Source organism: Pongo pygmaeus, chromosome 1, assembly GCF_028885625.2.
Source record: "Pongo pygmaeus isolate AG05252 chromosome 1, NHGRI_mPonPyg2-v2.0_pri, whole genome shotgun sequence".
NCBI lineage: Eukaryota > Metazoa > Chordata > Mammalia > Primates > Hominidae > Pongo > Pongo pygmaeus.
Window position 1 is genome coordinate 229,948,249 of NC_072373.2, and position 11,215 is coordinate 229,959,463.

The window sequence follows — 11,215 nt, forward strand, 5'->3', positions numbered from 1 at the left end:
TGTTAGAGTCAAGCTGGGAAATCCAGCACTGTCCGGTAAGATGCTCACAGGGGCCCGGGAGGGACGTGGGGTCCCCCAAGGCAGCCAGGGGGACTGGACAGGGCTGGCGGAGAAGGGCTTGGGGGCCCTGAGACTGCACACAGGCCCACCCTCCCTGCTTCCTCCAGGGCAAGGGGACCCTGGGGCCGCTGACCCGGGACCAAGGCTGGGGTGCTGGTCTGCTTGGTGGCCAGCCCACCCTGTCCGGCAGGAGGGAAGATGGCTGTGGCCAGGCTGGGTAGACTCCCAAGCTGGGTGGGGCAGCTTCCTCTGGGTTCCACGTAGCTCCTGCTTGGGCCTTGCCCTCCTGAGCCCTCTGTTGGGTCCTGCTCGGCCCGCACCTGCTGGGTGTGGCAGCAGCTCCTGCCCGGGCGCTGTGGGCAGGGCCCGGACACCTGAGCGTCCTAATCCCCAGATCACTGTGGGGCGCCCTGGGTGCAGCTGCAGGACGCCTGGCATTCCGGGGTCTCTGAGATGCTGGTGGGGGGCGCCCCAGCCCCCTTCCCAAGGTCACGTCCCCCCATCACTCTCCCCAGAGCCATCTGGCCTGGACGGGGTGGGGTCCGGTGAGCGGGCTGTGGGAGAGGGGAGCGTGGGGCTCGGTGGGAGGCCCTGGGGGCCGGGGTGGGGTCGGCCGGTCGCTGCGTGCAGGGCTCCGCCGTCATCATTACCAGGCAGTATTAGAGACCTGACTCCATCCAATGCTGCCCAGTAAGATGGCCACGGCTGCCCGAGCTGGGTCTGGGGGCCGCCCGGCTGGGGGTTGCATGGGACTTGCTGGGAGGCTCAGTAGCTGGGGGGCCTCGTCCTCCTGGAGCACTGAGGACAGCATCGCGGAGGGCAGGGGCCCGGGTGAGCCCCACCCGCCAGCCCTGCCGAGTCCAGCAGCCACCAGCTTTGGGTCCTGGGGTGGGCACCTGGGGGGCCGAAGGGTCCTGGCCAGATGGCCAAGGACCAGGTCAGAGGGGGGCTGACATGGGCCCTCTGCCCCCACCCCTCTGCAGGGGACCTTCCCTCTGGGTGATCTCATAGGAAGGCCTGGACAGCAGCCCCAGCCCCCCGGGCCCCGAGTGCTGCCTGTCTGAGGCAGGGGACGAGGGCCTCTGTCTCCAGGATGGTGTTCCAGGAGCCGCTTCCCTGCCCAACCCCTTCTTTTCTCAAAGGCCCGGTGTCTGCCAGGCTCTCGAGACAGAACGGTCCCTCCCACCTGGAGACCCCTCTCCCATGCTGCCCCACTCACTGCACAGCGTCTGAGGGCAGGAGGTGCAGGCGGGGGCGGGGGTGGAGGTGGGGGTGTGGGTGGGGGTGGGACCGGGGATGGAGGTGGGGGTGTGGGTGGGGGTGGGACCGGGGGTGGAGGTGGGGGTGTGGGTGGGGGTGCGGGCGGGGCAGGCTCCCGACTATGCCCAGCCATCCCTGAGATTTGTGTGTCTGCTGGTCTGGGGTCTGACCCAGGCACAGAAGACCAGCAGCAAACACAGACACAGGCAGTCAAGCCTCAGACGCCGCAGGGGCTGAGCCGCCTCCGCAGGGGGGCAGGAGGAAGTGGGCAGCCCTGCGGCCCCTCCTTGCTCAGGGCCCTGCCTGGAGCCCAGAGACCCCAGGCTTCTACTCCAGGCACACTCAGGACCTGAGGGAGGTTCAGCCCTCAGGCCAGACCAAGGCTCCCTGCCCGCTGGACACGCCACCCTTCCTGTCCTCCTTGCCACCCTTTCTCTGCACCCACTCGGTGCTGACTGGGCCCAGAGAGCTGGCCAGAGCCACTCTTCAAGTTTTCTGGCACCTTCCACCCACAGAGGCTGTTGGGGGGGGTGCGCAGGCCCTGTGCCGATTCCCCTGTTTGCCCGCCGACCACAACAAAGGTCGTGTCCGCCCGCCTCTGCCTGCTGCCGGGTCCACCCAGTTCCGGTCTCCTCCTCCAAAGGCCACGTCTCCGAGGACCTGACCCAGCTTCCCTCATGCCTGAACCCTCTCCGGAGACCCCACACCAGGTCCCCTGCCCTGGCCCCAGCCTGTCAGGCTCCAGGCACCTGGCTTTCCCTTTCCATCACCTCACAGGCCTTCGCCACCGATCCCATAAAATCCCATCAAATCAGTGCTTCAGGAACACAATTTCACCTGTTTTCTGAGCTAAGGGAAACTAAGACTTCCCGTTCAAAGCAGAGTTGAATTTCAGCCAGGCCACGTGGGGAGGGCAACAGGTGCCCGGCACTCGTCCCTTGCAGCTGGGGCCAAACACAGTCCCCAGCCCACCTGGCGGACGGGCCAGCCTCCCACTGCCAGGTTCAGGGCCCGGGGCCAGTGTCCCCAGGCCCTTGGCCACCCAGGGCCAGCCTTCTCAGGAACCCCACAGAGCTGGCCTGGCCACCCCAGGCTCATCAGCCATCACGTTCTCACCCGGGAGGCTGAGGGGCACGTGGCAGAGGCTCGGACCCAGGGACAGACCCGTGTGGCAGGCGGGTGGGAGAAGTCTCCTTCCTAAGTTGCAGGGCAGGATTCCCAGGCGCCTCCTGAGTGCAGAAGCTGTAAAGCCAACGAGCAGCTGGCAGGAGAGGCCGACCCTGGCTCCATGGCTGGGCGGGGAGATGGTGGCCTGGGCCGGCAGGCTCAGCTGGGGGACCCCGGGCTTCGCGGGTCCTTGTGCCTGGCACGGGTGAGGGGCAAGGGGTCGGGCGGGCAGGCGGCCGAGTCTTACCGTGGCCACAGGTCAAGAAATGGAAAGTGAAATGGATGTTCCCTGTTTTCCGAGAGCCTCACACGGCGCTTTCTTGTCAACCGTCGCCGGGAAGTGGAGCCAGCGTCGCGGTGCCGGTTGAGGTGTTGGGTTAATCATCACCGCGGGGCCAGACTCAGCTTGGGAAAATCCAGGAGTGAGTCAGGAGGCCCAGAGCCGCCCCAGCAAGGGGTTCTCTGCGGAGCACACGCCCCGTGGAGGCGCCCCTCGGCGCACCTGGCCGCCCTGCCCGCCTGCCTGGCCGGGTCCCACCTGCACAGGCCGGGGTGGGGTGGGAGCGCCCGGCGAGGAATGTGATCCCGGCGTGAAAACCTAACTTGTTGGTTAACCTGCCCGACGGGCTTAATCAATGGTGAGGCCTCGAGAACAAAGCATGAAATCCAACCCTCCCCTACCGACCGCGGGAGCCGAGCCGGGAGCCAGAGGCTGCTGGGGGGTGGGGTGCGGAGCTCAGCCTGGCCGGCACTCAGGTTCTTCCCTCTGCGTCGCTGGAGCTAGCGTCTGGGAGGCAAAGCCGCCATTTCACCCACACGGCGGGCATGGATTTGCAGCCCTGTCAGGCTGGCTGTGCGCACGACCCCTGCGTCCGGGCCACGTCCACCCGCCCCACAGAGAACAAAGCAGGCTCCTCCAGGGATGGGCAACCTCCTCGGCCCATCTCATCTTCCCCTAAATACACTAAAAAATGTTCTGACAAACTCATTTCGCAAATAAGTATTTGCAAATTACCAAAATGTCTGAAAAGAACCGCAAACTGCATCCGCATTTTCACAAACGCAAACCTTAATTTTGCCAAATTCAATGTGCTGCCAACCATGCTTTTAAACATTTCATTTGGGTTACTAAAAAAACAAAACCAAACCATGTCTTTCCCCAGACACTCAGCCTAAACAGGGCCTGAGACGCTCCCGGGGGGTTAATTAAAGCATCAGCTCTTCACGCCCTAAGAATTTTGTTCATCAAGAACAATGAACCTTATCTCCCGCCACCATGATCAATCCGTTCCCAAACTTTAAGAAAGCCAGTGATCCGGGCTGTAAAACCACGTTCAGGTGCCCCCGTGGCAAGTTCAAGCCTGGGCCTCGGTGGGTCAGACCTTGCTCCTGGCTGCGGCCACCATACTGTGCCGTTTCGCATTTAAGTAAAAAACTGTACAAGAGACGTTGCCCCCACCCCAGTCACAGCGCGGGGCCTGGGAACAGGCTCCAGCTTCTCCGGGCTGAGCCCCACCTGTACCAGACCAGCCACGACCCCAGGCGCCAACCTCACTGCCCACGGGCTCGGCCGGCCTCTGATCAGAGGGTGTTGAAACCAAGCCCTTCCCACCGAAGACTCCAGAGCCCAGGGGAGACGCGGGCATCCTCACACCCGGCCAAACCCTTCTACGCACCCACCTCTGAGGTGACAGCTTCCCATCTCCGCACAGAGTGCCTCAGGACGACAGTGGCTGCTTCTGGAGAGAACTTTCTAGAAGGCCTGCTGTCAGGTAGGCGGCAAGAACGTGACCCCTCTCGGAGCCTGCCCTCTGCCCAGGCCCTGCCCTGAGGGCACCCCATGCCTGGAGCCCACACACTGTGCCCGTGCCCGGAAGACGCAGCCTGTGGGTCCAAGATGGCTCCGCACCCGAAACCCAGCCGCATCCGCGCGGGGGCCCACCTTTCCCTGGGAGGGGAAGGACCCGCTCTAGCCTGCGTCTGCAGTGACCGGAGCTCCCCTGGATGCCGGCCAGGCTGGCGACAGCCCATCTGTCACCTGCGCCCCTGCCCCGCATCGGCCAAGGAGGGGACTGGCGAGGGCCCCCCTGCAGGGAGCGGCCTCCCCCCCGCGCCTCAGCCTCCCTGCTGCCCGCCCTTACCTGCACCCCCACCCTTACCTGCCCCAACAGGTTCCACCGCTGCGGCCGCGGCCCAGGAGCCGGGTTGAGGCTGCTCCCGCCCCAACCCTGCAGCCAGCACCTCCCCTGTGCCAGGCCCGGGTGGGTGTGAACCGGCTTCGGAAGGAATGGGGGGGACCTGAGCCCGTCCGTCCCGGTCCACAGAGCTGGGTGCTCTGCCTCAGCCAGGGTCAGGCCTCAGGGCGTCCCTCGGTGCGGGGAGACCTGCAAAGGTGAGCTTCCTGCCCCGGCTCAGGCGAGGCCCTGGCACAGCAAGTCAGTTCAGACCTGCACAGGTGGACAACTCGCCCGTCTCTGGGAGAGTTTCGAGGGCGACGGGACAATGGGAGGTGGTGGCGAGGTGGGGGCCTCAGGAGGGAAGAGCCGGCTCGGTGGGGCTCGCCTTACAAGGAGCGGTGCTCCCCGCCCCACACAGGTGCGAGCTCCCGCTGGCCAATCTCTGCTCCTGGTCCCCGACAGGTGTGTCCCCTGGGCTCCCATAGGCCAGGCGGGGGGCGGGCCAGTGACGGTGACGCAGGCCCAGGCCCCGCACACTCCGTCCTGCCCCCACCTTGCTGCCCACCGAGGTTGAACAAAAGCCAGGATGGGAAGGCTTCTGTGGGGCCCGTGTGGAGCATGGGCGACAGGGGCAGGGGCAGGGGCAGCCGCGGGCAACTCTCGCCTCTCCACCCCCGCCTCCCCGCCCCTCAGCTCCGCAGGGCTCCTTCCCAGGCTGCCTTAGAAGCGGGTAGGGTGGCTCCAGGGTGAGGGGTCACAACCTGCCCGCCGCCTCCCTGCAGCCGTGGTGCCCTGTCCCATTGGGCTGAGGCCTCTCACGGACAGAAGGCAGGTGCCAGACCTGCTGTCTTAGCTCCAGGCCCCCAGCACCTAATTTTGGAGCAATGAAGGGACCCCGTAGGCCCAGGTGGGCCTCAGATCGGTCTCCTCTCCAGGGGCTCGGAGGAGCTACGTGCCCCCAGTCCCACCCCAATGGGCAAGAGGCTCCGAGACCCCACAGACCCACAGCTGGGGGAATGAGAGAGGGGTGTGGGTGCCTTCCTGAGCCTCCCTGCGAGGCCCCAGCAGGCCCCGGAACATCCCCATTTGGGCTCTGGAGGTTACTTTGGAGCCCCTGGAGTGGGGGTACAAGTTTTCTTCTGGGAGCTTGGAAGGCCTGGGGGACCAGGGGTCTGGGGGTGGGGAGGGCAGGGCCCCCGCCTGGTCCGGGAAGCGCCCCTCCCACAGCAAAGTGTTTGCTTCTCACAGCTCCCAGCGGAAGAGCCCATAACGAAACGACAAACGGTCCGTAATTAGCCCGACCAGCAGAGAGGTCCCGGCGGACCCCACGATTTTCCATAATGAGCTCTGGGAGCTCGGTCAGGAGCCTCATCACTGAGGGCCTGTGCCCGGGGCTCCTGGCTCTCTTCTCGCTGGAAGCTGGTCCTGGGGGCACCAGTGATCTCTGACCCACTGCCCTCGCCCCAACAGTCCCTCCCCCGGACAGTCAGGGCCCGGCCCACTCTGATGCCCACTCAGGTGTCTGTGTGGGGCAGGTGGGGGTGGGGTCAGGACACACCCGGCGGGTGGGCTCTTGTCTTCTGGGGAGACTGAGGCACTGCCCACACCTCCAAATCCAGAGTCTGCTGTTGGCATCCGAGTGGGAGAAGGCCGGACCCCCGTCTCGGGCTCACACCCCCGCTGCCCGCACGCCACCTCACTCACTGGTCCCAGGTGTGGCCCTTGGCCCCCTGCACGGCGGGACCTGCCTGGGAGCTGGTCGAGTGTCAGGACAGGTGTGGTCAGATTTCATGGAGCAATGGGGGCGGCTGGTGAGCCACCGGACGCCGTGGGGACCAGGCAGAGTCAAGCTCCCCTCGGGCTGGGTCCACACGCTGCGTTGTTCCACGGCTGTGACTGTCCGGGAATGGGCAAGAGGTGGGGCGGAAGCGTGAGAGCCCCGTGGGACGGGACGGGACGTCTGGGCAGAGGCTCTGGGGTGGAAGGGCTGGGGGCAGAGCTTGGGGAGAAGCTGCTCTTTCTCCAAGGGCCACGGAGAATCGTGCAGGACAGGCAAGGACCCTGGGCAGGGCCGCTCTGGGAGGTGGACGTGGGTCCCTGGGTGCTGGCAGAGGCTCTGGGCAGTAGGGAGAGCTGGGGGGCAGGAGGGGCAAAGGGCCCGGTCTGGGGGCTTCGGTGGTCTCGGGATTGGCTGGTGGTGGGTGGTGAAGGTGGGGCTCTTCCCAGCCGTGGTGGGAAACCTGCTGCCTGGGGACTCCTGGTGGGAGCTTGGGGCCTGTGATGTGGGGGTGCCTCTGTGAGAAGAAAGGTGACTTCTGGCCTTAGACCCCAGAAGCCCCCCTCATGAGTCCATGGGCTGCAGCCCTGAGCCTCCCAGGATGGGCCTGGCTCCATGAGCTGCTGTGAGCCCCGGCTGGCCAGAGCCTGTGCAGCCGCTCCTGAGGGTGGCCCTGGGAGGGCCAGGACTCAGGCACACAGCCCCACCCCCACCCTTGGTCTCAGGTAGGTGCAGGGGTGTGGGGGGGCACCCCAGGTGTCGCTGGGGCCCACGGGCATCCTCAGGCGAGTCTGGCGGGACTGGTGCCTGGTCGGATGGAGCAGGTGGCCCCCGGGGCCCCTCTGGTCCACGCTGCTCGTGCACATGGCGTCTGCTCTGTCCAGGTCCCGGGGCAGTTCTTCCTGGACCCCCTCTTGGTCCGCAGGAGCCTGGGTTCAGCTCTGACTGAGACAGGGAGAGAGAGCACACAGGTGAGGTCATGCCAGGGAATGCCTCACAGAGCCGTGCGTCCCTCTACCGTCTCCCTCGGACACAAGCCAAGGCCCCACGGAGGACAGACAGTGGCCCCCTGTGCCCTCCGACCCAATCAGGCCCAGTGTGAGCAGGAAGCAAAACCTCCACTGACCTCCACTGAGCAGAGAGCTTGGCGCCTCCTCCTTCCCCTCCCTCCTCCCTGCGCATCCCCCCTGCCGTCCCTGCGCTCTGATGGCGGCCCCTGGTCAGGACTCTGCCTTCTCCATCAGTTCCAAAGCTCCACCCGCAGACGAAACGCTTGGAGCAACATCTGCCCTCTGACCTCAGTGGTAAAACACCATCCGGGCGCGGTGGCTCACGCCTGTAATCCCAGCACTTTGGGAGGCCGAGGCGGGCGGATCACTTGAGCCCAGGAGTTTGAGACCAGCCTGGGCAACATGGTGAGACCCCGTCTCTACAAAAAATTTAAAACTTAGCTGGCTGTGGTGGTGCACACCTGTGGGCCCACCTGTTGGAGGATTGCTGAGCCCGGGAGGTGGAGGCTGCAGTGAACCGTGATCGCACCACCGCACCCCAGCCTGGGCCACAGAGTCAGACCCTGTCTCAAAAAAGAAAACACAAAGGTAAAAGGCCCCAGAGTTTTCTGCAGATTAATAAACTGTGTCTACCTGGAACTGAAAAACAATGAGCGAGCAGCTCACCGGCCCTGGGACGAGGAAGGCCCCAGCCCCGTCCACGGTTCCTCCCACCTGGGCAGCTGTGTCCCGGCCCAGGTGCAGCCGAGCTCTGCCCTGCACAGCACAGGGCCCTCCACCCTCGCTGCTGCGGACATGGAGAGCGGCGGGGCACTGGGCGTGCCCCCATCTCCCCGTAATAAGATCCACTGTGGCCGCTCCCCTGGCTTTGAGGAGGAATATTTGCGTCTGGCTGAACACCTGCTTCCTGCCTAATTCCCGAGTAGAAGGAAAATGACCTGTGTCTGGCTGTGGAACCGGAGCTGCCTCTGCTCCTCGTGTGGAGCTGCTTGGAGAAGTGGGAGCTTGGCAGCATGGGCCAGACCTGCTCACACTTCCTCACCTGCTTTTCTTTTTTTTAGACGGAGTCTGGCTCTGTCGCCCAGCCTGGAGTGCAGTGGTGCGATCTCAGCTCACTGCAGCCACCACCTCCCGGGTTCAAGCGATTCTCCTGTCTCAGCCATCCGAGTAGCTGGGACTACAGGTGTGCACTACCATGCCCAGTTAATTTTTGTAATTTTAGTAGAGACAGGGGTTTTACCGTGTTGGCCAGGCTAGTCTCAAACTCCTGACCTCAGGTGATCCGCCTGCCTCGGCCTCCAAAAGTGCCAGGATTACAGGCATGAGCCACCATGCCCAGCCCCTCACCTGCTTTTAAACCAATCACGTGGTTCCCACTGCCCTGCTTTCATCCTGGATGAACCTGGGTATGGCTGATGGAGGACCCCGAGCTGGCCAGTCCCTACCGAGACCCCAGGACCCTCGGGTGCCTCTGAGCTCTGTGGATGGCCAGTTCTGAGGCCGTGAGCTGGGGGGGACTGCTAACGGAGTGGCTGAGGGCTGATGCCCACTCTGGGGTGCAGCAGGGCCCCCACACCGCCCGGGTGCAAGGCTCAGGGAGGGGAGGACTGTGACGCTCGCTGGCACAGGTCTCTCTGGGGGCAAGGGCAGGGGCAGGGCTCAAGTCTCGGGAGGCCCAGGCCGGCATCCCCCACCTACCAAGGAAGTGAGTGGCCCTAGGGCACAGCGTGTGGCACCTGAGGCCTCTCTCCTCCTCCACAGAGAGGGCCCAGTGGCTCTGCCAGCTGACGTGAGCTGGTCAGTGTGGGGCCACTCCACACCTGGCCCCGCACAGTGGCTGCACTTGGTGTCGGAATCACCAGGAACTGGTGGCTGCCAAAGGTTCCGGCCTGGTCCTCCTGCTGGGTAGGACATTGTCATGGCAGCCGGGTGGGGGCACGCGGTGGGGACAGTGGAGGGGAGGGGGTGTGGCTCTCCTGGGACCAGGCTGGCGGCCCATGGCAGAGCCGGCCAGAGGGGACCCAGCCCCCAGCCCCAGCCGTGGCTGGGCCCGAGGACTCGCTGGGCGGGGCAGGCAGGACAAAGGCCCTTTGTGCTCTGGCTCTGGGCTACTTCCTGATGGCACCAGACACCGGAAGCCACAGGGTCCCCGTTTCTTGGGCCAGACTGCCGAGGGTCCCACCTGCGCCGGGGGCTACCTTCCCCCTGGGACGGTGCTGGGAAGAAGGGGAGGGCCCAGGAGCCTGTGGAGCCTCGGGCTCAGGACTGGGGTCCCCTCTCAGGAAGGGACACAGGCTCAGGACCGCCCACGGCTCCTCCACTTCCGGGTTCCTCCACTTCCGGGTTCCTCCACTTCCGGGTTCTCCGCGCACCGCCCCGGGAGCCGCTCCCGGCCCCTCGGCCACTGGGGCGCCCACACCGGGCGGGATGGCTGGAGGCTGGGGGCGCCTGCCCAGCCCTCCCCGGGGACGGTGTCCCACCCAGGGTGCCAGGCCCAGGGTCCTTGCTCACCCCTCCTGACCCTCCGCAATGTCAGCGTCTTGACCGGGAGGTGGGAGGGGCCCGTGACCCCCCTGCTGGTTGAGGGGAGGCCCGGTGGCCCCTCCACTAATTGAGGGAGGGTCTGAGGCTTATTTTGGCTTTGCTTCCTCTAGTCAGCACCACCCTGGAACACAGACAGGCTTTGCTTCGAGAACCTTGTGGGGAAAACCCAGTCTCCTAGGCGAGAAGGGTGGGGCGTCCCCAGGGCTTAGAGTTTGAGATTAAACAGGATCGGGCGGAGGCCCCTCCCACCAGCTCCGCCTCCTCGGGGCGCCCAGCGGTCTTTTCCACCCCATCGCCTTCCCCCTTCCTGCTCTACACGAACCCCAGTAGCAGACACCCGTTTCCACCCCTGCTGGAAGGCCAGGGAGCCTCCAGGCCGATGGGAGGCAGGGCTGGGGCGGGGATGGAGGGGCGGGGATGGCTGGGATGGGTGGGCTGGGATAGGTGGGCTAGGTGGGCTGGGGGCGGGGGGCTGCAGTCCCTAGGGCTCGCTGGACCCACCTGCTGCCTTTGCCTCTGGACCTTGATTCCAGGGCCGAGTGCTCCCTGCCCAGGCCGTGCCCTTCTGCCATGCTGCCAGACAAGGCAGGTGACCCCACCATGATTCAGTGCTGCACAGAGCGGGGAGCCTCCTGCACCCTCTTCCAGCTACCTTTTCTGCCCCTTTGTCCCGGCTCCTCCACCTGACCCAAGGCCCCAGGCACCTGCTGGCCACTGCAAGCTCAGGGCATGACAGTTCAAGCCAGAAGGTCACTCTGTCCCCAGCCCGAGGTCCTGGGTCCTGGTCATGCTGTGCAACCTTGGGTCTGCCCACAGAGAGTTGCCACAGGTCGGACCAGCCCAGCGCCCAGGACCTCCCCCAGCCCTCCTGAGCAAGTGCTGGCCCACCCTCCCCCCACCTTCTTGCCCTGAACGAAGCTCTGGGACCTGCTCATGTCCAGCCGGGGCCTGTGGGGCAGCACAGGCTCCTGCAGCCTGGCTCACCCTGACCGGACCCACCTCCACCTGAGGCCCTGATGCTCCCATGTCCTCCCCCAGAATGTATCCCTGATAGCTGTGATGCTTAGCCACGGCCTCTGCTGAATTCTCAGGAAGGTGTTAACCAAAAGTCTGGAAGCTTTGCCCGTGGTCCGAGACACAGCCCTCTCCCGGGAGCCTGATCTGCAGCCTGTCACTTTGTTTTCTTCTCAGTTATTCATTGAGATCTGCCCCAGTCCTCC

The 11,215-nt window shown here is 65.2% G+C and overlaps 1 long non-coding RNA gene across 1 annotated transcript; it reads right to left on the reverse strand.

Moving 5' to 3' along the window:
• Window positions 1-1,478: 1,478 nt before the first annotated feature.
• Window positions 1,479-9,551, reverse strand: LOC129016612 (uncharacterized). The gene is made up of 4 exons (XR_008494908.2): window positions 9,150-9,551; window positions 4,647-7,386; window positions 2,735-4,252; window positions 1,479-2,562 (listed from the first exon to the last, which is right to left on the reverse strand). It is a non-coding gene; the product is annotated as an uncharacterized LOC129016612 (long non-coding RNA).
• Between the last annotated feature and the right edge of the window lie 1,664 nt (window positions 9,552-11,215).